The sequence below is a fragment of the Eleutherodactylus coqui genome, chromosome 1 (assembly GCF_035609145.1).
Source record: "Eleutherodactylus coqui strain aEleCoq1 chromosome 1, aEleCoq1.hap1, whole genome shotgun sequence".
NCBI classification, from domain to species: domain Eukaryota; kingdom Metazoa; phylum Chordata; class Amphibia; order Anura; family Eleutherodactylidae; genus Eleutherodactylus; species Eleutherodactylus coqui.
The window spans coordinates 175,749,390-175,772,358 of NC_089837.1; the positions used below are offsets into that span (position 1 = coordinate 175,749,390).

A 22,969-nucleotide genomic window follows, 5' to 3' on the forward strand; every position below is an offset into this window, starting at 1 on the left:
TCACTGTTACCCAACATCTCTACAGATTGAGATCATGTACGGCTGCTCTTACATTTTCTTGTACAATCTTTTGTTAAAACCTTAGAATTGATTGTCCACTCAATGATTGCCAAGGCGTACAGGCCCTGAGGCAGCAAAACAGCCCCAAACTATGATACTCATTCCCTCATGCTTCACAATTGGGGTGAGGTTTGTGCTAAATAGTTCCACTTCTGTCTGTAGAATATTTTTCCAGAAGTACTGGGAAACATCCAGGTGGTCTCAGGCAAACCTCAGTCAAAATGCTTTAGTTTTTTTTTAACAAAAGTGGCTTCATTCATGGTGTCCTTCCATGAACATTACTTTTCAGTGTTTTTCTGACAGTGGACACAAGAACAGAAGTTCTTGCAGTCTGTAGAGTCTTATGTAGGTGTACTGCTGTCACCATTGGGTTCTTTCTCACCTCATTAAGGATTGTCCATTGTGTTCTTGGAATAATCACAACAGGACGCCCACTCTTTAGGGAGAGTAGCAACAGTTTCAAATTTTCTCAATTGGTAGATAATTTCTCTAACAGAGGAGTGATGTACACACAGCTCTTTAGCATTGCATTTGTAGCTTTTTCCAGCATCATGCACCCCTATGTTATGTCTTCTAAGGTCTTCTTACAGTTGCTTGCATCGAAGCATGCCTTTCAGAAGCCTTTGTTTTTTCCACTATTCTTCAGTTTAAGCGGCATGGTCTTTCACCAATTTAAGGCAGATAGCCTTTAGTTTCTACTCAGAGAGTTTTATTTTCTCGAAAGACATGTAGCCAGAGCACTGAAATTCAGACTTTTATTTTGCATTATTAGGCCTTAGTCAGACGGGCGTTTTTTTCGCGCGATTTGCGCATGCGCATGCGATTTGCGCATATATAGAACCAATGGTTCGCTATGGTATCGGTCACATGTCCGCTTTTTATGCGGATATGCGATAAATTATAGGACGCGACGATTCGCAGATCGCGCCTATCTGCGTTCGGCGTTTTATGTGCGCACCAAAATCATTTACTGCAGCTAGCTGCGTTTTTTTCGCCGGCCAGTCTAAGTTTCATGCGCATTTTGATGCGCACGGCGATTTTTCTCCGGTCAGACGGGCGTTTTGCTGCGACGATTAACGCGGCTAGGTGCAGATTTTTCCCGCGATTTTTTGCCCTTGGTCACGCGATTTGCGCATGTGCATCCGTCATGCGATCCGCAAATCGTGTGAAAAAACGCCCGTCTGACTAAGGCCTGATTCAGTAATTTGCTGCTGTATTAATGTGCTTAATTGAACATGACTGGAAACTAATGTTACCCAGAAACCATGTCAAATAATGCTTTATGTTAGCACATTATATTTCACTGTAATAGTCATACTATACCACATAAAAAAAACATAGGATAGGGGATAATTTGTAGATTGGTTGGGTTCTAATCTTGAGAGGGGGCCCAACACTTCTTTAAGTGTGGGCAGCAGCATTTGCACATGCGTATTGCTTCTCTATGCACTTATGAGACTGGCGGAGATAGCCAAGCACTTGAAAAACCAACAACTTATCTATAACCTCTGTGGTTACTGCAGTACCATATGATCAATTCCTTCCCTCACCTACTGACTCCTTAACCCTACCTTGTAGATTGTAAAAGTACCTTCTGAATTATCACTGTAAGGAGCAAATTCTGGCGATAGTCGTACCATGTACAAGCAGCCGCCGAAAGGGCACTAAGCAACAAATCGCTCATTTGTCGGAGTCACTTGGTTTTCAGGTCACTTAAAAACCAAGCAACTGTTGAATCATGTAAACAGGAGTCACTTGATCTTTGAGTGACTGCCTGTTTACTTTGAATGGAGGGTGATCCCTGGTCCGCTCCGCCTCTATTCACAGAACAAGTATCACTCCTGCATAAAAGCGCCAGAGCAACAGTTACTGGGACAGCTGTCGGGTACTACTAAACCCAATAGTCATCCAGTGTAAAAGGACCTTTAGTCCTTTCTCCCTCTATACTAGTCTGTCACTCATGTAGTGCAGATTTATTGTCCTTTTTTTTTGTTTTATGTGCTTAAACCCTTTTCATATATATAGCACCATGGAAATAATGGTATTTTAAAATAATAAAAAATATTAATTATTATTATTACTATTTCAGTTTTTCAATTTAAAAGATTAGTAGATAATGTAAGTATATTTTCTCTAAACTATAATAATTCTTAGTAAGTTTAAAGTACTTGAAGTCAGGATCATTAAACATTTTTTCCTAAAGTTATAAAATGTTGTGTCTGCAACTGATGTACTGCAAAATTGTTCCACACATGTTCTCATACTAAGTGTTTCATAATGTTGCGTGTGCACCACCCTTTGTCTGAGCTTCTTAAATTAAAAATTCTAAATAATCTTAAAAGGAAAGTTCTACCTTAAAACAAAGCTAAGAAGATGGCTAGTATTTAAAATATGTAACTTTATTGCTTATATAGTTAAGGTCACATTTACATTTGTACCATGGCTATCAGCAGATTTCCATTGTTCAGCTTCATCATCAGTGCTGCACAATAAAATACTGGAACTACTAAGCAGCAGGGGGAAGAAGGAAGAAGCTTAGTGGCTCAGTGACTAGCACTATTGCCTTTTAGCACTAGGGTTCTAGGTTCACGGCTGATATGGACGAAGAAGTGGGGTGGCTCAGATGTTTACACTGCTGCTTTGTGTTGTAGGTTCAAATCTTACAAAGGGCAACATCTGGATGGTGTTTTTCCTAGCTGTTGTTGGTTTTCTCCTCCTCTGGAGCTAAACAGACAAGTGTGGTGGATCAGTTGATAGCACTGCTGCTTTGCATGGCTGGAGTTGTAGGTTCAAATCTTACCAAGGGCAACATCTATATGAGTATTTCATGTTCGCTTTGTGTTTATTCTTGTTTTTCTTCTCATACATAACTGCATGGATGCATGTGGTGGCTCAGTTCTTTGCTTTGCAGTGCTGGAGATGTAGGTTCAAATCTGAACAAGGGCAAAATCTGGATAAGGTTTTTATGTTCTCTTTGTGTTTAATCTTGTTGTTGCTTTTCTTGTCTAGAAGAGAATGGACAAGTGTGGTGATTCAGTTATTAGCACTGCTCCAATGCAGTGCTGAAGTTGTAGGTTCAAATTTGACCAAAGGAAACATCTGGATGGAGTTTTTCAAAGTCGATGGGGATGTTTTCATTAATGGGATTTGATCCTAGGAACCCAGCAGCAGAAGGCAAGAGTGCTAGCAGCTGAGCCACATTCATAGAAAATAGGGGGGGGGGCCACACACCTTGTTTGTAAAAAGATTTTCAGTCACGTTTTGCTAAAAATCAGGTTCAGATTACCCAATTCAATATTTCAAAAATCAGCTTGATTTTATCGTCCAGCCAATCCCGACAAACGACACTACTACTGAAGACTGCATTGTGTGTGATGGTGGGAAGTGTCAGGAGTTATTAGAAGCTTGTCTTATAACATTAAGAATGCTGTGTTGTCAGACCATAGTAGCAGATCTTACTATAAGCACACAGCAGTTTCACTGCCAACCTTTATATAAACTATACACATTTCAAAATGTCTCTTATTTTCACATGCAAACCACATTCTTATTTCTGAATGGTAGATAGCATTAAATAATGTAAGGTTACAGCTGACTCTTGAAGGTTCAGTTGGAAAGTCCAATAAATTGTGTTGAGGGGGTATATTAGAGGGCTTTATTGTTAAAAATTGTTACATTTAAAAGCACATATAGTATGCTTGTGGGTTTCAGTCTTCATTGCTGAGCACATGTGATTATTTAGGGACAGGACTACCGAATCACTGTGTAATACATTGATCTATAGAACTTCCTGTGTCCTTTTCCAACAGAGGGGGTGCAGAAGTATTACAGATAAGTTCCATATAAAGCAAACACAAGTGAGCCTATGAACTGAGTCATTGTGCATGCCATATTCTAAGTGTACTGTTTCTTCAGTGTGTGACTTGGGACTGCTGAATTTGGATTCAGGGACTTTGGAAGAGTCGCTTGTATTTAATTACTGCTTATCTATTTGAATTCTCGCATATATTACCTTTATTTAATCTATCTGTACAATCCCCATTTAGAATGTGCTCCATGATTGACAGTGCTGTCCAGTGTACATCTTGTGCCATGTATGCAGTTCTTGAACAGCCATTCGAGGATGCACACTGCGGTACAAAATATGAGCATGTTGTGCATTTTGAAGTCCAAATACTGGATCTAAATGAGCAGCTTGCAACACTGAGATCCATTGACAACATGGAAAGGAGTTTACTGCTCACTGAGCAGGCACTTCCTAGGACAGATGTGAGGGTGGATGGTAATATGGGAGTGCAGGACGATCAAGCAGCTAGCTGGGTGAAAATTGGTATTTAACAAGTAGAATTAGCACTGCTGCAGCACAACATGGCCTCTGACTGCCAGGGGAATGTCCGCTCCAGTAAGAAGGAAAATAGGACAGCATGGCAGGCCAGGCAGGTCCTGATAGCGGGATACTCAACACCAGAATCATTGAACTGTGTGTTGTCTCCCTGGTGCCTTAGTTAAACACATCATTGACTACATTGGCAGATTACTGGGAGATGTTGGTGGCAATCCAGTGGTGATGGTACAAATAGGCACTAGTTGAATAAATGATTCACCAGCAACACAAAATAGTGAAATAATCTAGCAGGGTGAGGCAAGCTAAATGCTATGCCACAAGAGGATCCGAACCTTGACCCAAATAGTATCAACAGACAGCACAAAGTTCATGGCAGCATACATACGATGCAGATAAAAAATGTTTCTTTATTCCTCCATATTCAATAAAAGACAACATTTTAACCTGATACAGTCTTTATCAAGCTCTGATGTATGTATGCTGCTATGAACTTTGTGCTGTCTGTTGTTACAAAATGGCACCATTGACAAAGTTTGAGGTGGGTGAAGGGTCTTTATAAGCAATTTCAGAGACGTAGGATGTAAGTTTAGGGCAAGGGCCTCCAAAGTAGTATTTTCTCAATACTACCTGTACCACATGCCACACCAGAAATGCATCAAGAAATTAGGGAGGTAAACAAATGGCTCAAGAGTTGGTTTAGGAAAGAGTGGTTTGGGTTCCTGGTGAACAGGACTGACTTTGCTGTTGGCTACAGGCTCTATCATAGGGATGGACTGCATCTCAAGCAGGAGAGCCTGTAGGGACTGGGGGGAGGGCAACCAGAGGTATAGAGGGGAAAATAGTGTAGAAAGTAATCTGGGACTAAGTAATGAAAATGGCGGTTTGTAGCAGTCAGACAGTTTAGTGCAAGTAGAACAGGTAGAATACACTTGAAATAAAAAATAGACAAACTTTGTATACTGTATGGTGACTAATGCTAGACATCTGACTAACAAGGTTGACGAACTGGAAGTAATAATGTCTGAGGACAGCTCTGATATAGTGGGAATAACTGAGACCTAGTTGAGTGAAAGCTGTGACTGTGCAGTGAACTTATAGGGTTACAGTTTGTTGAGAAGGCATCATAAAAAAGCAAAAAGGTGGAGGGTTTTTTCTTTATGTAAAGTCCCACACTATGGGAAGATATATGTCAGAGAGATGTGTAGAAATACATGGAGGGAAAATAGTAACAAAATTCTCATAGGGGTTTTCTATAGGTCACCAAAAATAAAAGTAGTCACGGAAAATCTGTTATTGAGGCAAATAGATGAAGCAGCAAATCACAAAGAGGTAATTATTATGGGGGAGTTTAACTATCCAGATATAAACTGGAAAGCTGAAACCTACGGATCTCATAACTAGAGGGACAGCCATTTTGTAATTAATATTAACCAACAGACCTGACAGAATAATAGGAGTGCAAGCTGAGGGGCACCCAGTAAATAGTGGCTGTAAAATAATAAATTTCAATTTGTCTTTCAAAAGGGAGTTTTATCGGGGACCTATGAAAATCCTAAACTTTAGGAAGGCAAAATTCAATCAACTCATAGCTGCCCTTAACCTTATTGACTGTGACAATATCCTCAAAAACAAGAGTACAGGCAATAAATGGGAAATATTTAAATACATCTTACATGCTTACTGTGAGCGGTAATAAACATAAATAAAGGAATTAGTAATAGGAGTAAACCAATGTGGCTCAATAAGGATGTAAAACGGGCAAAAAACAGCAAAGGAAAGTGTTTAAACTACTAATACAAGAACACAGCAAATAATCACTAAAAACCTGTAAGGAAAAAAATAAAGCAGATAAAAGCAGCAAAGATGGAGACACTTACTTCTATTGTGGGTAAAATGTTTGAAGGGTTTCTAAGAGATGCTATGCTGAAAAATAGCTGTATAAGGCCTCGGTCACACGGGTGATTTTCCGTGCGATCTGCTGATGCGCATGCGATGTACGATTTTATAAAACCATTGCTTTGCAATGGTATCAGACACATGAGCGCTTTTTATGCGCTCGCCCGATAAATTATAGAACAGAAATCGCAGATCGCACCTATCTGCGATCCCTGTTCTCTTCTCTATATGTGCTCAAGGGGGCCGGCGGCAGCAGCGCCGACCCCATTGAGAACATATACTAGACAAATCATTCTCCTCTGCCACAGCTGTAACAGCTGTGGCAGAGAAGAATGATGTTTGCCCATTGAATTCAATGGAACCGGCAATATAGCCGGCTCCATTGAAAGCAATGGGCTGCGGGCGATCTCACGATGAATTTTCGGGAAGGGCTTAAAAATATAAGCCCTTCCCTGAAATTCATCCAGAAATGTGTAAAAAGTTTTAAAAAAAATATACTCACCTTGTCCCGGCAGACGGAGTTCAGCCGCGGCTGGCCGGCAGTTCTCCTGAACTGCTATGAGTAGTATTCAGCAGCCGGGGATTTAAAATCCCCGCCTGCTGAATGAGCTGCCTCTGATTGTTCACAGCCCTCACCAATCAGAGGCAGCTCTCACTCACCCATTCATGAATTCATGAATGGGTGAGTGAGAGTTGCCTCTGATTGGTGAGGGCTGTGACCAATCAGAGGCAGCTCATTCAGCAGGTGGGGATTTTAAATCCCCGGCTGCTGAATAGCAGTTCAGGAGAACTGCCGGCCAGCCGCGGCTGAACTCCGTCTGCCGGCACAAGGTGAGTATATATTTTTTTTTACTTTTTACACATTTCTGGATAAATTTCAGGGAAGGGCTTATATTTTTAAGCCCTTCCCAAAAATTCATCGTGAGATCGACCGCAGACCACTGCTTTCAATGGAGCCGGCTGTATTGCCAGCTCCATTGAATTCAATGCGCTGGACAGCGCTGCAATGCTCCGGCCCGTTTCTAATGAAACGCGGCTAGGAGCAGATTTTTCGGGCGATTTTTCGGCCCCGGTCACGTGATTTGCGGATGCGCATCCGTCATGCGATTCGCAAATTGCGGGAAAAAACGCCCGTGTGACCGAGGCCTAATTCTGTATCAGTATAGGTTTGTGAGAGATCGCTCCTGTCAAACCAATCTGATCAGCTTCTACAAGGAGGTACGTTCTAGACTGGACTGGGGAGAACCATTGGATCTTGTATATCTTGTTACTAGTGGGGTACCACAAGGGGCAGTACTGGGCCCTATTCTTCTTAGCATATTTATGAATGACCTGGCAAAAAGATTGCACATTAAGATATCAATATTTGCAGATGATACAAAACTATGCAAAATAATTAACATACGAGGACACAAGGTGGTTGTAAATGGATCTGGATAGGTTGGGGGTTTGGGCAGAAGAGTGTCAAATTAGGTTTAACACTGATAAATGTAGGGTTATGCAGGGGAAATACATGTCATCATACACACTGAATGGTAAACCACTGGGCAAAACTAACATGGAAAAGGACTTGGGGATTTTAGTTAACTGTAAACTTAAGTGGAGCAAGTAGTGTCAGGCAGCTGCTGCCAAGGTAAACAGGATCATGTTGTGCATCAAAAGAGGTCTAGGGGTGCATGATGATAACATTGTTCTTCCTCTTTATAAGTCACTGGTCAGACCACACATGGAATATTATGTACAGTTTTGGGCTCTGGTAGTCAAGAAGGACATATCAGAGTTTCAGCGGGTTCAAAGGCAGGCGACTAAAGTAATAAATGAAATGTGCAAACTACAATACCCAGAGGTTATCAAAATTCGGGTAATTTAGTTTAGAAAAAAAAGACAGCTGACAGACGACTAAATAACTATGTCTAAATATATTAAGCGATGCAAATATCTCACCTATCATTTATTTGTACCCAGGACTGTGACTGTAACAAGGGGGCAGTCTCTGCGTCTAGAGGAAAAAAGGTTTCTACACTGACATAGAAAGGGGTTCTAGCACCCTACTAAATATCTCACAAAAACTACTTTACTATTTAAATCACATCCCTAATAGGAGTTGCTTCCATCCTTCCATTCTTTTGGTCTTTCCTGGGGGGTCACATATATAACACTCTCACATCCTCAGTTTCATCATATCTTCCCAGGTAGTTGTCCTCTGCCTGTTGGTGTAGCTTAAGCATCTGACTTCGGACCTTAAGTTGCTAAGTGTGTTATTTAAATTGATTTAAGGTTCTGAGATTTAGGAGTCCTCTAGAGATTGGATGGCTTGGCAACTACCATACTACCAATCCATATTTTTACAGTAATGAGTTAGGGGTCTGGACGGGGCACGGAAAGTAGTTAGAAAAGGGAAAACTGCCTGTGAGCAGCGGGTCGGTTTTGGGTGAATTTCAAAAGACGCTGAAAAGCAGAGTTCTGTTGAAAAGACTGGAACAAATTACTGCCAAACACTGACCTGGTATCTGTGATTGCTTACAGGGTGAGATTTTCATGTGATATCCTGCTTGTGTGACGCCAAAGGAAGCAGGAATTAAATTTGCCAAAGTAAAAGGACTTATATGATTCATTTTGCAGAAATCATTGTTTCTGTTGGACTTCATTTGCTGCTGGACAAGCATCATGTTATTTTGTCTTGAATAAACCCAGTGGGTTGCTGAACTCTATCATGCCTGTTTCTACCTGGTTGCTATCCATTACAGCAAGTATAATGAAATGATATGTATAGACAGACAGACAGACGAATTGATATGTGCTTAGTTGTGAAAATCTCAGGTTTTGGTGCCGATCAACATTAAGTTGCTAAGTGTGTTATTTCGATGGATTTTAGGTTCGGAGATTTCAGTGTGGCAGTTGAGATTGGATGGCTTGGCCACTACCATACCACCAATCTAGATATTTACACTGATGAGTTAGGGGTCTGGCCAGGACCCTGAACGTAGTTAAAAAAAGGGAAAACTGCCTATGAGCAGCAGGTTGGTTTTGGGGGAATTTCAAAAGACGCTGGAAAGCAGAGTTCTGTTATAAGGACTGGAACAAATTACTGCCAAACTCTGACCTGGTATCTGTGATTGCTTACAGGGTGAGATTTTCATGTGATACCCTCCTTGTGTGACGCCAAAGGAAGCAGGAATTGAATTTGCCAAAGCAAAAAGGACTTATATGATTCATTTAGCAGAAATCATTGTTTCTGTTGGACTTCATTTGCTGCTGGAGAAGCATCCCGTTATTTTGTCTTCAATAAACCCAGTGGGTTGCCGAACTCTATCATGCTATCCATTACCGCGAGTATAATGAAATTATATATAGAGAGAAAGAGACAGACAGACAGGCAGACAAATAGATACAGTAGATATGAGTTTAATAAACCAGGATCACTCACATTTTTTTCTCAATGTTTTACCTTATTAAATCTTAGCATAATAATATATATCACAAAATCTATATACAGATTTAAAAAACCTACATATCCCACCCTTAACCCTAAGCAACACAAGTGAGGGAAAATGAACAAAAAAAGGTTATTTACAACAAACAATTTTTAATTTTGTTACACATAGACCTAACCTTTAAAAATAAACCGAGCTTATTTACAGACAAACAATAGATCCTTTCACGATTAAAAATAATTATAAGACAAGAAGTCCATTATCAGTTGAAGTTATATTTTTAGCAAGCCAATAACCTTTTGAGTAGCATATAAAGATCTTATAGTCATTGTAACTAGGGGGATCAATTTCTCCCCAAGATACATGTCACCGCATCAAGAGCAAGAACATATTCAAATAAGTCATTGAGCTTATGAATTACACCTACCCAATGCATTGTCAGTTTAGGACAATTCTACAACCTTTGAAATCAATGAACTCACATTGGAAAGACATTTGGGCCATTTTGAAGAAACTCAAGCCCTACATTTATACAACAGAGCAGAAGTATAAAAGGCCCTGTGATTTAAAAGTATTGAGAAATTCTGTATGAAATAGTGGGAGACAATAACAATACTGATTATAGAACCCTCATCTAAAAACCATCCAGAATAGGACCACTCTTGTTACCATTTCTCCATTACACGCTTAAGATCGTTTATTTGTGTCCATATCGATTTTTGATATCCCATTTTTGATTAGTGGGCTCTGAAATATTGATCTTGAATTCCCAAAGGCAATACATTTTAGCTTTAACTTTCTTTCTTATTTATAAATAGCCAATATTAGTTGCAGGTATTATATAAACCTAGAGCTAGGAATGCTGAAATTACCAGACATCTGCTAAAAAATATATAACAACTCTCAAACATTTGTTGGATGGTAATTAAACCTGCTCGTTCCAAGCTTAGAAGACCCTCTCAACATTAAAACCATCTGCCTAACAGGACATGTGTCTGCTTCGTACCGCTAAAACAGCTGTGTCTCGTGAAGGTTTGGGCTCTGAGGTGTCCTGTAGTATCTGACACCAGGGCATTAGCAGGAGATCATATGAGTCCTATAAGTTGTGAGGCGGAGTCTTCATGAATTAGACTTGTTTTTCCTATACATCACAAACATCCTTGATTGGTTTGAGAGCTCAGGAGTTTAGACACCAAGTTAACACCTTCAGCTATTCCTTAATTTTTGCAGTGTGTCAGCAGAACATTATTCTGCTATTGGCCACTCCCATTACAGAATACAGTTGATATGAAGAGGTGTACTTAGTTTGTAACAATGTTTGGGTAAGTTAAAGACACAGAGCAATCAGCTCACCTATTAAGCAAACAGCAGCTCCTTGCATGGAGTTATCCCTGAGTATAGCGAAATATTGGAAATGAGAAAAAAGATGATTTCTCCATGGTAGACTGGTTTAAAAATGTTTCATCATTGAAGCATGTATAAAAACATGGATAACTATGTGCTTCTTAGACCATAGATCACTACATGTTTTGGAACAAGTCCTTAATCATGGAAGTCAACCATGCTGGATTCTTCTACCTTTTTTCTCAATGTTAAGGTAGGTGATAGCCACATGAATGGCAGCAGTCCAAGGTTTCCCAGCAAGTGACACACATGTTCCTGGTTGACAACATGATGTAAAAGAAAATGTATTTCATCAGACCAGGTGAAGTACTTTCATTGCTCCATTGTTTTCTTTCTGATGCTCACATGCTCACTGCAGGGCTTCCAACAGTAGGCACGGCTCAGGATTGTCACTCTAACTGGTCTACAACTTTGTACCCCTATAAGCAGGAAGCTGCAATGTATGTGTGTTCTGACACCTTTTTAACGCACAAGACCTGCCGCTTTAGAGATGCTTTGAGCCAGTTGTCTAGCTGTCACAATTGGGCCTTTGTCAAAGTTTCTCAGATCCTTATACCTGCCCATTTTCCAACACAACTTCAAGAAATGACTGCTCACTTGCTGAATAAAATATCACACCCTTGCCAGGTGGCATTGTAATGAAAGAATCCACATTCTTCACTTCTCCTGTCAGGGGTTAAATGTTATGTTTGATTGGCCATGTAATATTTTATTATGGTAGTTCACAGGATCATTATCTTTTGGGAAAGATAGTTGGTATACGAACAATTTTACTCCAACACAGAGGGTTTTGTACAAAGTAGTCTCAACTGCAGGTCTAAGCCCAACACTTCACAACACACATTGTCCATGACATCACTGATGACTCCTACAGAATTACAAATTGCCTGCTTTCCACAGACTAGAAGCCTTGTGTAATTGAATCATCTGTTGTTTAAGAAGCCATATCAGCTGGCTTTTAATTAATCTAATTAGAAAGCCAGAGACCCTGAATGGATGGACGAAGTTAAAAACCTGCCCTTCTCTCTCCTCTCCTGCAACCAAGTCCTATTACCGGGTTTTAAATCAAACCATTTGCAGAGAAGGATCAATTAATGTGCCATTACTATATCTTTTCTACCATGTTTCCCCAAAATAAGGCCTACCCCAGTAATAAGCCCTACCCTGATTTTCAGGGAGGGCTTGAAATATAAGCCACCCCCTGAAAATAAGCCCTAGCTACAGTACATGTACAAAAAAATGAAATACTCATCCTAGCAGTCCTCAATGGAGCATCTCTTGTTGGTGATGGGGCTTGAATACCCCGCCTCCAGCAAGCGATTGCTCTGATTGGTTGAGCCAATCAGAGACAGTGGTCTGTGAATAAATCACAGGCATTCATTGAATGACATCATTAAATGGCTGCGATTGAATCATCGAGCGCAGGCTTTAATTGGCTGAGACAGTGATTCTGAACCAATCAGAGAACCCAACGCTTACCTCTAGGATCAACCACATGTGGCCTGTTACTGTGTGACCTTCAGTACACTCTTGATACCATGGTTTGGCGACACCCAACAAGTGTGACTGTTTCAGGAAAAATGGCAACACACCTCTGGGCAACAATCTGCTTGCAGTCAAAGTCATTCGAGTCACCATGTTTACCCATGACTGCCAAATGTTGCCTTTTGCTGCACAGAGCAGAAGTCAGCACATTATCTGATAGCAGATTGTGAAGGGTCCATCATGTTACTGATCCCAAGATGTCACAGACCAACTGTTCCTAATGCAGTGATCGTTCAATGTACAGTGCCAGAAATGGTCACTGGGGCATGTGAGAGCAGTCTCTTTAAGAAAATATTTGGCATGAAAAGGGTTAGTTTTACTAGTTAATCAGCAGGTACAGGTGTTGATGTGTCTGCAATACAGCAAAACCTCTGAGCTGTTCAACTCTGCATCCATTACAGCTCATTTTGCTACAGTTGCTGTTCCACGGGTGTGAGGTACAGACTGGGAGTCTGACGCTGGGACCCAGTCTGAGAACCATGAATTTGCAGTGGGAGGATGCTCCCTAAATTGGTACCTTGGTTGCGTATGATTTGTGTTAAGGCATTAGTCCTGTATGTTAGTCAGGAGTGAAGACTATGTTATTTAGTAGCCAGATGGCTAGGGATGTGTTTGTATTAAGTACACTGCAATGATTAACAACAGTGTGAAGACTGTGTTATTGTTGCTGTTCTTCTGCAATAAAAGCGCTGATTTTCCTAGCTTTCACATAAAATTCTGGCTTGGATGCGGTTTTCTGGGGTGTTGCTATTCATCTGGTGGAAGAAAGATGGCGATCCACTAAGCCAAAAATCCCCAAGTTGTCACAATATAAATATAGATCTCAACAAAAATGCCACTGTCCTGCCTTTAACCCTTTCCATTCCAATTTGTATCCTGGTTTTCCTAGGGGGCTTACTCTTTTTCTGCCTTTACACAACGGCGCTATACGCTGGTTAACGCTAGTACTGCATAAGGGGACACGGTGGATAGGCTCCGACAGCAGAGAGGCTGACAATATGCAGTAAGAGAACCCCGACGGACGTCTTCCAACATCAGAGCTGTACAGCCTTAAATCATAATGTCTTCAGAGGTCAGACAGTGGATTGGAAAGGGTTAATAAGTCACATTGTGCCTCCACAAATGAAAATAGTGCCATTATGCCCCTCAATAGAAGAAAACTATCCATGGTGCCTTCTTCTTCCCTGTGGGGAGTGTGTAAAGTGTGACAAGCCACAAGCAGTGTGAGTTTCCCGCTGTGCAGTGTGGAGTGCAAGTCTAAAAATTCCGTGAGAGTGGACTGGTAGAGAGTTGTCAAGGTTGTTCAAGAGAAGGTGCCTGGGACCAGAGAACCACAGATAACTTGGCCTGTGTAAGTCACACTGGTCTCCCATGTTTTCCTCCCTGTCGCATCACGTGATCTTGTGCACTGCCTGTCCTGCCGGTGGATGTAAAAGTGAACTGTATCTTTGAAGTGTTACAAGTTATTTCTCAGTAAACGGCTTCACTGACTGTTCCCTGTTTGGCCTTAAAACTTCACCCTGTGTGTGTGGAATCTTATTTCTTACAATGAGAGATCACCGCAGAGTAAGGAACGGTGGCGTCACCCGTGACAAAACGAAGAGAGGACTAAGGCAAACCAGTATCCTGGGTTACCCTTCATTTTAATAGCCTTCCTTTATCCTGTTGGACGTGTCCCTGATTACCTTCCGGGTGGGAGACAGTAGTGCCACCATGACAAGGCCTACATCAATTCCCGCTGTCTCTTAGGCTGGGGTCCGCTCCTTGGACGCTGCACAAGGGCAATCTTTTTGATAAATGTTGCCCTACTATTACTAAGACACTGTATACAAGTTACAAATTCTTTGACTGCTGGATATTATTCTGTATGCCATCTCTGCAGAAAGTTTTTGGTACCTATAGGCCAAGAACTTAACTTTTATTAAAACAATAAAATGCTCATAAATTTTAAAAACACACAATTTAAGAAATACAGATGCATTTGAATAACTACAAAGGGGATAGACTACGAACATCCCAACTCTGACCATAATCTGTAAGTGGCATATCTTGTGAGCACCAACTTTTACTTAGACATTACTGTATGTGTTACTTGACATGATGACATGAACTACATCATTGGTGCTATATTTAGGTTTTTTCTCCAATGGTCAAGTTATTTACCAGTAAAATGTTAATAGCAGTTACGTTTCTTCCATATTAAAACATATTTAAAGTGGTAATTAGTAATTAAGGGTTCTACTTAAAGATGTTTTTACACTGAATAATTATACTGTTCAGACTGACACAATCCAGTGAGAATCTGAAGGATTATTGCTCAGTGTAAATGCATGCACGACTGAACGATGAACAAGAAGTCTTGCACTTCTCATTCATCATTCAGTTTCTGCAAGCAGAAAACTGAACAAGGTATCGTTCCATGTAAAGAGACAGTCATTCACTTATGAATGACTGTCTGCTTGTGGTGAATGGAGGCGGGCGGACCACAGCAATCCCCAGCCCACTCTGCCTCCATTAATTAGCAACGCTCGTTTCTGTGTAAAAGCACAGGAACGATCATCTCTGGGACAACCTGTCACCCAACAGATTGTCTAGTGCAAAAGCATCCTTAAAAGGCTTATCCAGGAAGCGACCGCCAGGAAACATTGGGGCCAGCGGAAATCAATGGGAGCTGCACCTGCAATTACCAGCTTAGCTCCCATTGATTTCAATGAGAACTGTGCTTGCAATTATGAGCGCCGACCCCTACACTGGGCTTCTGGGCAGTGCTTCTGCTCCGACCCCGGTGTATCCTGGTGAGCGCTTCCTGGATAACCCTCTTAAATAAGCAGTCACAAACCAGATCAGATACATACAAATGTTTTCTTTCTCCACAATACAGTGGCACATACATTTTTTATAGTTACCACTCTAATTTAAGGTACAGAAGCTTAGTGTTAGCAATATATTCTACGTGGCACTATTACACTTGTCTGTTACTATTCACCCCTACACAAATTGCTTGAACATTCTAAAACATGACTTTGAGTCTGTGACATACAACAGTTTTAACAGATCGATGTGTGCTTCACAGTGACCATGGTTCAGTGTTAGGTTCACCCAGACCTCCATAACGGTGTTGTCTTCATGATGCTCTTCAGAGCTTGTCACAGTAGTTAAATGTTCAATCACAGCTTAATTTTGCTACGCAACTTTTTTCTGGAACAGGGGAAGGGTCACTACCAGTCCCAACCCTATTCCTTAAAGCCTTCTCTAACCAACCCACTGCTGGCAATTCCAATTAGTCTACTACACTACATAATCAATTCAACCACACCATGCTACAGGCCTCAAGGCTGCCAATCGTTCGCTAAATGCTGATCACTAGTCCTGCCAAGGCTGACATCCCAGACAACCCCTCCTAGCCTCCTCCAGGAGCCTAGCACACAACCTGCATTGGCTCCCCTCCGAACTAACATCTTTCACAGTCCCTACAGACTCATCAGAACTGACCTCTCCCAAGGCTGACATAGTGCTTAACCCATGTTGCTTCAGTTACAGACTGCATTGAGGCCTGCAAGTTATCTCCAGACTTTCCTAGCCAAACATTTCCAAGTGACAACAATTCCTTAGATCATTTCACCATCCGTTTCTCAGTAATGTTCTCCAAGTCTTGGTACCTCTCATACACAAAGGGTATGCCATGTCTCCTTGCAACTTATTCCAGCCTCCAGACCACCACGTCCCTTGCAATGAACAATTTTCTGTGGCCCCAAGCCCACCAATGCTTTCACAGTGAACAAGTTGCATAGCCTTCAGCTCACTAGCACACCTCCAATGGACAAGCTCTATGTCTAACAGTTATAAAGGGTGATTGCAGGTCTTCCAGAAACTACACAAGAACCTTTTGAACTCAGACCCTTGACTCAAAACACCTGCCTTGTCTTTCTCTCCCTGGGTACTGGTTAAGTTGCCACCCCTTACATCGGAAGTAAGGGGTGGCAACATAATACGGCTGTCAACAAAAGTTTTTAACACCCCCAGCTTCTGATTGGCTGGGGGCATGTTTAATCCCCCAAGTGCTGTTCTGACACGACAAAGGACAGCGGCGATGCTGGAAGCGGTGGCGCCGGAGGACAGTGGGCAGTGGCGTTCTGAGGCTGGGAGCGGCGGCACCAGCAGAGGCACAGGCAGGTGAGCACACCAGGCTGGGAGTGCTGACGTCAGCAGAGGCAGTGGAGCACTGAGGGAGGGCAGGGACATATGTAAGACTAATAGGAAAATGAACCCTCACCCTAACCCTCCAGGGCAGCCACACAAGCAATGCACACACTGCTAGGACCTTCCATTCTTCAGCCTATCGGAAGCTAGGAGTTTGACAGTGGAGTTGCTACATGCAAGCCCTGTCAAACCCCTAGCTTCCGGTGGCGTCAAGGTACACCAGTACCCTCTCCCTGATACCTTTCAGGCTGTCAGCTTTAGCACCTTCCACAGTGGCTGGATCTGGGCATACTCCACTCTATGAAGTTCTGGAGATTTCTTAGCACACCATGTGGCTAACGTCCTGCTACCAAGCCCTTTATATCCTCTCCCCATTATCTACTACAATATAAATTCTGTGTTAACCCAGCCTAAGTCACATTCCACTTTGTCCCCTTCTGCTAGCATAATGGCAGGTACCTATATCAATGTTGAACTTTTCCTGGGCCCACACTGATCCTGGCACCCTCTTCTGCTATCTGGCAGGCAGGATATCAACTTTCCAGTTGTCAGTTATTATAACAGGATATGGTGATGCCAACCCATACTGAAACCTACCACTACCAGGAAACACAGATCTCAAGAGAGTCAGTGCAGGGCACTGTACAGCACACTACAATACAGTATAAGATACACATTATATACAAAGCCAGTACACAACACATAGACATGTCAATTACTGTACAACATCAGTAGATAGTTTAAGGTATAATTTTTTAGCCATAAAGCACTGCTAAGCATATAACTTTGAAATGTTCACAAGTGAACAATGCTAGTGGTATACTTATATTTTATCACAATAGTTTCAACAATAGCTTAATTAAATAATTTCTCTTCTATTTCATGACTGAAGCCAGTCTCACATACAATATTTAGGAAAGTGTTTTGGACAGCTATAGTCTCCGTATTGACATAACTATCAAGCTCATCCATTTGAAGGAAGTCACAGTGTGGTTCTACACTAGAAGTTTATTCATTAATCTGCTACTGGCAGTTTAGAGAGAAGAAATATTTACCTTCTATTAACACTCAGAGAACAAGAACAGATCTCAGTGTCCATCCCAGACTACCGAGTGTCCTGGAGTGCAGTCTTCCCAATCACACTCAAGTTTTTGCAATGACACGTCAACTAAACTCCAACCACATAATTATCCGTAGAACATTACCTTAGTTCCCTCTAAACATAGTACCACAGCCAACAGCAGAAAACATGATATAAAGTGCAAACTGTTAGTTTATCCTACAATACCATAGAGAAAAGCCCTGAAACCTCACAAGGCTTTGTGAACTGATAACCTCAGGTGCCTTAGAATCCGAAAAGTTGTTTAGTGGAGTCAATGAAAGTACATTCATCTTCATTGATCCAATCATACTTGCGTATATTCATTGCATATAATACACGCATAAAAAAAGAGTGCAGCATGTTCTATTTCACTGCGTATTCTGCATGATAGAACCCTATGGACCTCTATGGGTGCATACGAAAATGCTGTATATATGCAATTGCATTGCGTACGTGCAGCGTTTTTACAAAACCTTGCTGTAGGAAGAATAATAGAAGGAAAGTTAATAAAAAAGAAGAAAAAACTGGAAGCCAGAATTAAGTGATGTGATAGATGGACCACTATTTCTTATATTTATGGACATTATTGAGACCGGAGTTGTACTGATGGATTGTCACATTGCAAATGTGGGTTCAATATATAAAAAGGGGTCTAAAAGAGAGCCTGGTAACTACAGGCTGGTAAGTCTCCCTTCAATAACTGGAAAAATATTTGAGGGGTTTCTAAGAGATGCCATCCGGGAATACCTCAAGGAAAACAACGGTATAACTTCTTATCGGCATGGGTTCATGAGGGGTCGATTATGTTAGACCAATCTGATCAGCTTCTACGATAAAGTAAGCTCTAGGCTGGACCTGGGAGAGTCTATTGATCTTGTATATCTGAATTTCTGTAAAGCATTTGACACCGTGCAGCATAATAGGCTGATATATAAAATGAGACAGCTCTGTATAGGTGAAAACGTGTGTATCTGGGTAAGGAACTGGCTCAGAGATAGAAAACAGAGTGTGGTAATAAATGGTTCATACTCTGATTGGGCCACCGTTGCTAGTGGGGTGCCACAGGGTTCAGTACTAGCCCCATTCTGTTCAATATATTTATCAATGACCTGATAGAGGGACTGCACAGTAAAATATTAATATTTGCAGACGATACAAAATTATACAAGATAATTAATACAACGGAGGACAATGTAGGGCTACAAAAGGACCTAAATAAACTGGGTTCCAATGAAGATAAAAAAAAACCTCAGCGCTCAATGGAGAAAGGACATCCGGATCGCCTCCATAGTTATACATATGTGACTTTATTACAATTCAACGCGTTTTGTCGCATACTGGAATACTTTATTTTGGGCCCATCTAGCCATAGAGGGCACAACCGCTTGGCAGCTCTCCTGGGACCACAGGATAAGAGCAACGGCAGGAGGGACCCCAATTATTTACAAGGTATACCAGGATTTGGAGGTGCTAGTGAAGTCTCCCAGGAGAGCACAAAATTATACAAAATTATGCAATGTCTAGCTGCAAATGGACCTAGATAACCTGGGGTCTTGGGTAGAAAAATAGCAAATGTAGTTCAATATTGATAAATGTAAGGTTATGCACATGGGCAAGAAAAACGGATGCCACCAATATACACTAAATGGGGTACTGCTAGGGAAAAGTGATGTGGAGAAAGACCTGGGGGTACTAGTTGACTGTAGACCTAACTGGAGCAATCAATGCCAGTCAGCTGCTGCAGAAGCACATAAAGTCTTGGGGTGCATTAAAAGAGGTATAGGGGCGAAGGGATGAGACCATTATTTTTCTACTGTATAAGGCACTTGTCAGGCCCCACATGAAATACTGCATACAGTTCTGAACACCGCTGCTCAGGAAAGATGTAGCAGTGCTTGAGGGGGTTCAAAGAAGGGCAACTAAATTAATAAACGGAATGAGTGGACTGGAATACCCAGAGAGGCTATCAAAATTGGGATTATTCACCCTGGAAAAAAGACGGCTAATGGTCTATCAAAGAACTATGTATAAATACATGAGGGGACAATCCAAGAATCTCTCCCATGATCTGCTTATACCCAGGACTGTGCTGGTAAAAAGAGGGCATCCTCTACGTCTAATAGAAAGCAGGTTTCATCACCAACATAGAAGGGGGTTCTTTACTGTAAGAGCAGTGAGACTGTGGAACTCTCTGCCTGAGGACGTGGTGATGGCAAAATCCATTGAGGAGCTTAAGAGAGAACTAGATGTCTTTCTAGAACGCTATGATATTAGAGCATATAGACATTAGGTGAGCAGCGGGATTATTGATCTCAAAAGTTGATCCAGGGATTATTCTGGATGCCATTATGGAGTCAGGAAGGATTTTTTTCCTCCAAATGAGCTAAATTGGCTTATTGGGGGTTATTTTGCCTTCCTCTGAACTAACAAGAGGGAGGCTGAAACAGGCTAAACTAGATGGCCATTGTCTTCATTCGGCCTAACATACTATTTTACTATGACAGCATGCATGAGATATACTGTCATGTGCAGCATGTGCGATCACAAACGCAGCGATATGCAGCTCCACACACCCGTAAAATGCTATGTTTTTTACGCAGCAGTTTACCATACCATACGGTCATTTGAGCCTGACCTAAGTTTAAGTATAGTAGCTTTCCATTATAGGGTTTGTCCCATAAAAAAAAATTAAACAGCTGGCTATGACCTAAAATAACAAAAGTAGCAATACTAACCTCTATTCTCCCCCCAGTAAGTAGCACAGTGGCTCCCACGGCTCTCCTGGTCTGTGTTTACAGTGGAAGTCAAGGTGACTGGCGTTCTCCTGGCATCAGTGCTCACATCCTGGGCACCATGAGACCAGTATTTTGAGATGATGATGCTGCAGCCTCTGATTGGCTGCCGCAGTCTTCTGAGTTTTGCTGTAAACACAGACCGGGAGACTCACAGGAGCTGTTGCACCACTTACCTGAGGAAGAGGTGATTAAACAGCTAGTTATTACCTAAAATAACAAAAGCAGTAGTAAAGTTTTTTTTATATGCTCAGTTCAGACACAACTTAGCGCTCATATTAAAATCATGTTTTCAAATCTAATTTATATTTTTATTAGGCAGCTCATTCAGAGATGCTTCACTGGATAGTTGCAAAGGGGGTAAGCCCTAATATTTATGTGAGAAATGTTTTCATGAAGTTACTTGGGTCACTACAAGGGTATAGACTATTCTCAAACAACAAAAAATCCTTCTTTGGCATCAAAGATCATATGTAACTGTTAGAGACTTTTATATTCTGGTAAATAAGTGATTAAATAATACATAAAGTATTTGGCATTGTACAACCAAAAGGAGTTTGCAGAAACTTCAAAATTTAACAATTGAGTGGGCTAGTTTAACACCAGTTCTAAGTTTAGCAACAACACATGATGATTTCCATGGAAGTAATGGAGAACAGACAGGAAAGAGGGGTCCCTTGCCTTCAGTACAGTTCTTGGCTCAGAATGTAAGAGTTGCTAACCAGAAACAAGAAATCTGTTGGCTAACAAATACAACTATTATGTGAAAACAGCAGAGCAGAGATAAAACATTTTAAAAGTAAAATTAAAAAAACAGTCATATCTATTTCATAACTGGTACAGTATGCAGAGATTACACAAACCTACTCTTAATAACCTGTTCCAAGAAGGAACCGGAACTCCATCCATCCAGGACAAGTTAACATTGACAGAAATATAAATGCGCTTCTGATAAATTGACAACTTATTCTAAATATAAATGTACACTATAAATAACTGTAGAAAAGTAAAAGTGCAGCACAGAGAAGTGCAACACCTGTCACAAATCTTATGTACAGTACATGGTTACTGAGTAGAACTGCTGCCCTGCACAAATTGTTAAACATTCTGCATGTATCTGAGTCACAGATATTTATAAAACAGCATGAAATGTTTGTTGTATTTTAATAGCAAATAACAAAAATGCTACAATGTAACCCAGGAATATTTCCTGTTTCCATTTACTACATTACCTGTGATTCATATTGCTTTTATTAAAAGCTTCCTTAGCTAATAATTATATCTACTTACTTGATTTTTGAGAAAAATGCAGCTTGCTTCCTCTTTTAGTCAGTGCCGGTCAGTTGTTTTCCTAGAAAGTGAAGACGCTTTATACCTCACTAATTTCATGAGCTTGTCTTTCCTAGTTTTCCTTCAGCTTGCTCTTCAGAGCCGCTCTCTTCCTCCACTTCTGGATTTTCATATATATATAATTATAAATGCACCGTCCACGTGACTCATGTGCACCATCTGCTGGTATTTTAAATCAGGCTTTCTCCTCCATCATTTCTTTGAGATTCCTAAAACAAAGCGTTCTCAACCTATTTGTGATCATTTTAGCATCCGTCCTTTACAAGTAGAGACACAGCTTTAGTTTTAGAGATGCATCACTTATGCAATAGAGCACTAAATGTGCTTTGTAATTCTATAGATTTTGTATTTCTGTTCCTAAAGAAGAAAATCCAGATCTTCCAAAAACAGCATATCACTGACATATAGTTATGTCCCCTTTTAGCATAACCTAGATACATTTGAAAAAGTATTATGAATCTACCCTAATGTAGGCTGGCCTCACATGGACATCTTTGCATACGCAGTGAATAGAACCCATTGATTTCAATAGGTTAGTTTACATGTTCGTATTTACGTGTACATTTCAGCCATGCAAAAAAAGATAGAATATGCTTTATTTTCCTGCATATTTGGGCACCAGAGATCTCCATAGAAGTCAATGGGGGATGCGCAAATGCATATGCAACATGCAAGAAGATGCGTGAAACTGGAATTGCACTGAAAAAAGAACACATCTGAAATTAATCAGCCATTTCAATCAGTGCGTTTGTGTGACGCATGGAAATGAACATGCCCTGCAGGTAGAAATTACAATTAAAAATACACTTATATGCATGCAACAAAGCCTCGTTCACAACAC

At 41.0% G+C, this 22,969-nt stretch overlaps 1 protein-coding gene across 1 annotated transcript in view; it reads right to left on the reverse strand.

Moving 5' to 3' along the window:
* Positions 1 to 22,184, reverse strand: part of COL21A1 (collagen type XXI alpha 1 chain) — a 294,411-nt gene extending 272,227 nt beyond the window's left edge. The window contains exon 1 of the mRNA XM_066603971.1: positions 22,069 to 22,184. The gene's annotated coding sequence lies outside the window, so the exon portion shown is untranslated. The remainder of the gene's footprint in view (positions 1 to 22,068) is intronic.
* Between the last annotated feature and the right edge of the window lie 785 nt (positions 22,185 to 22,969).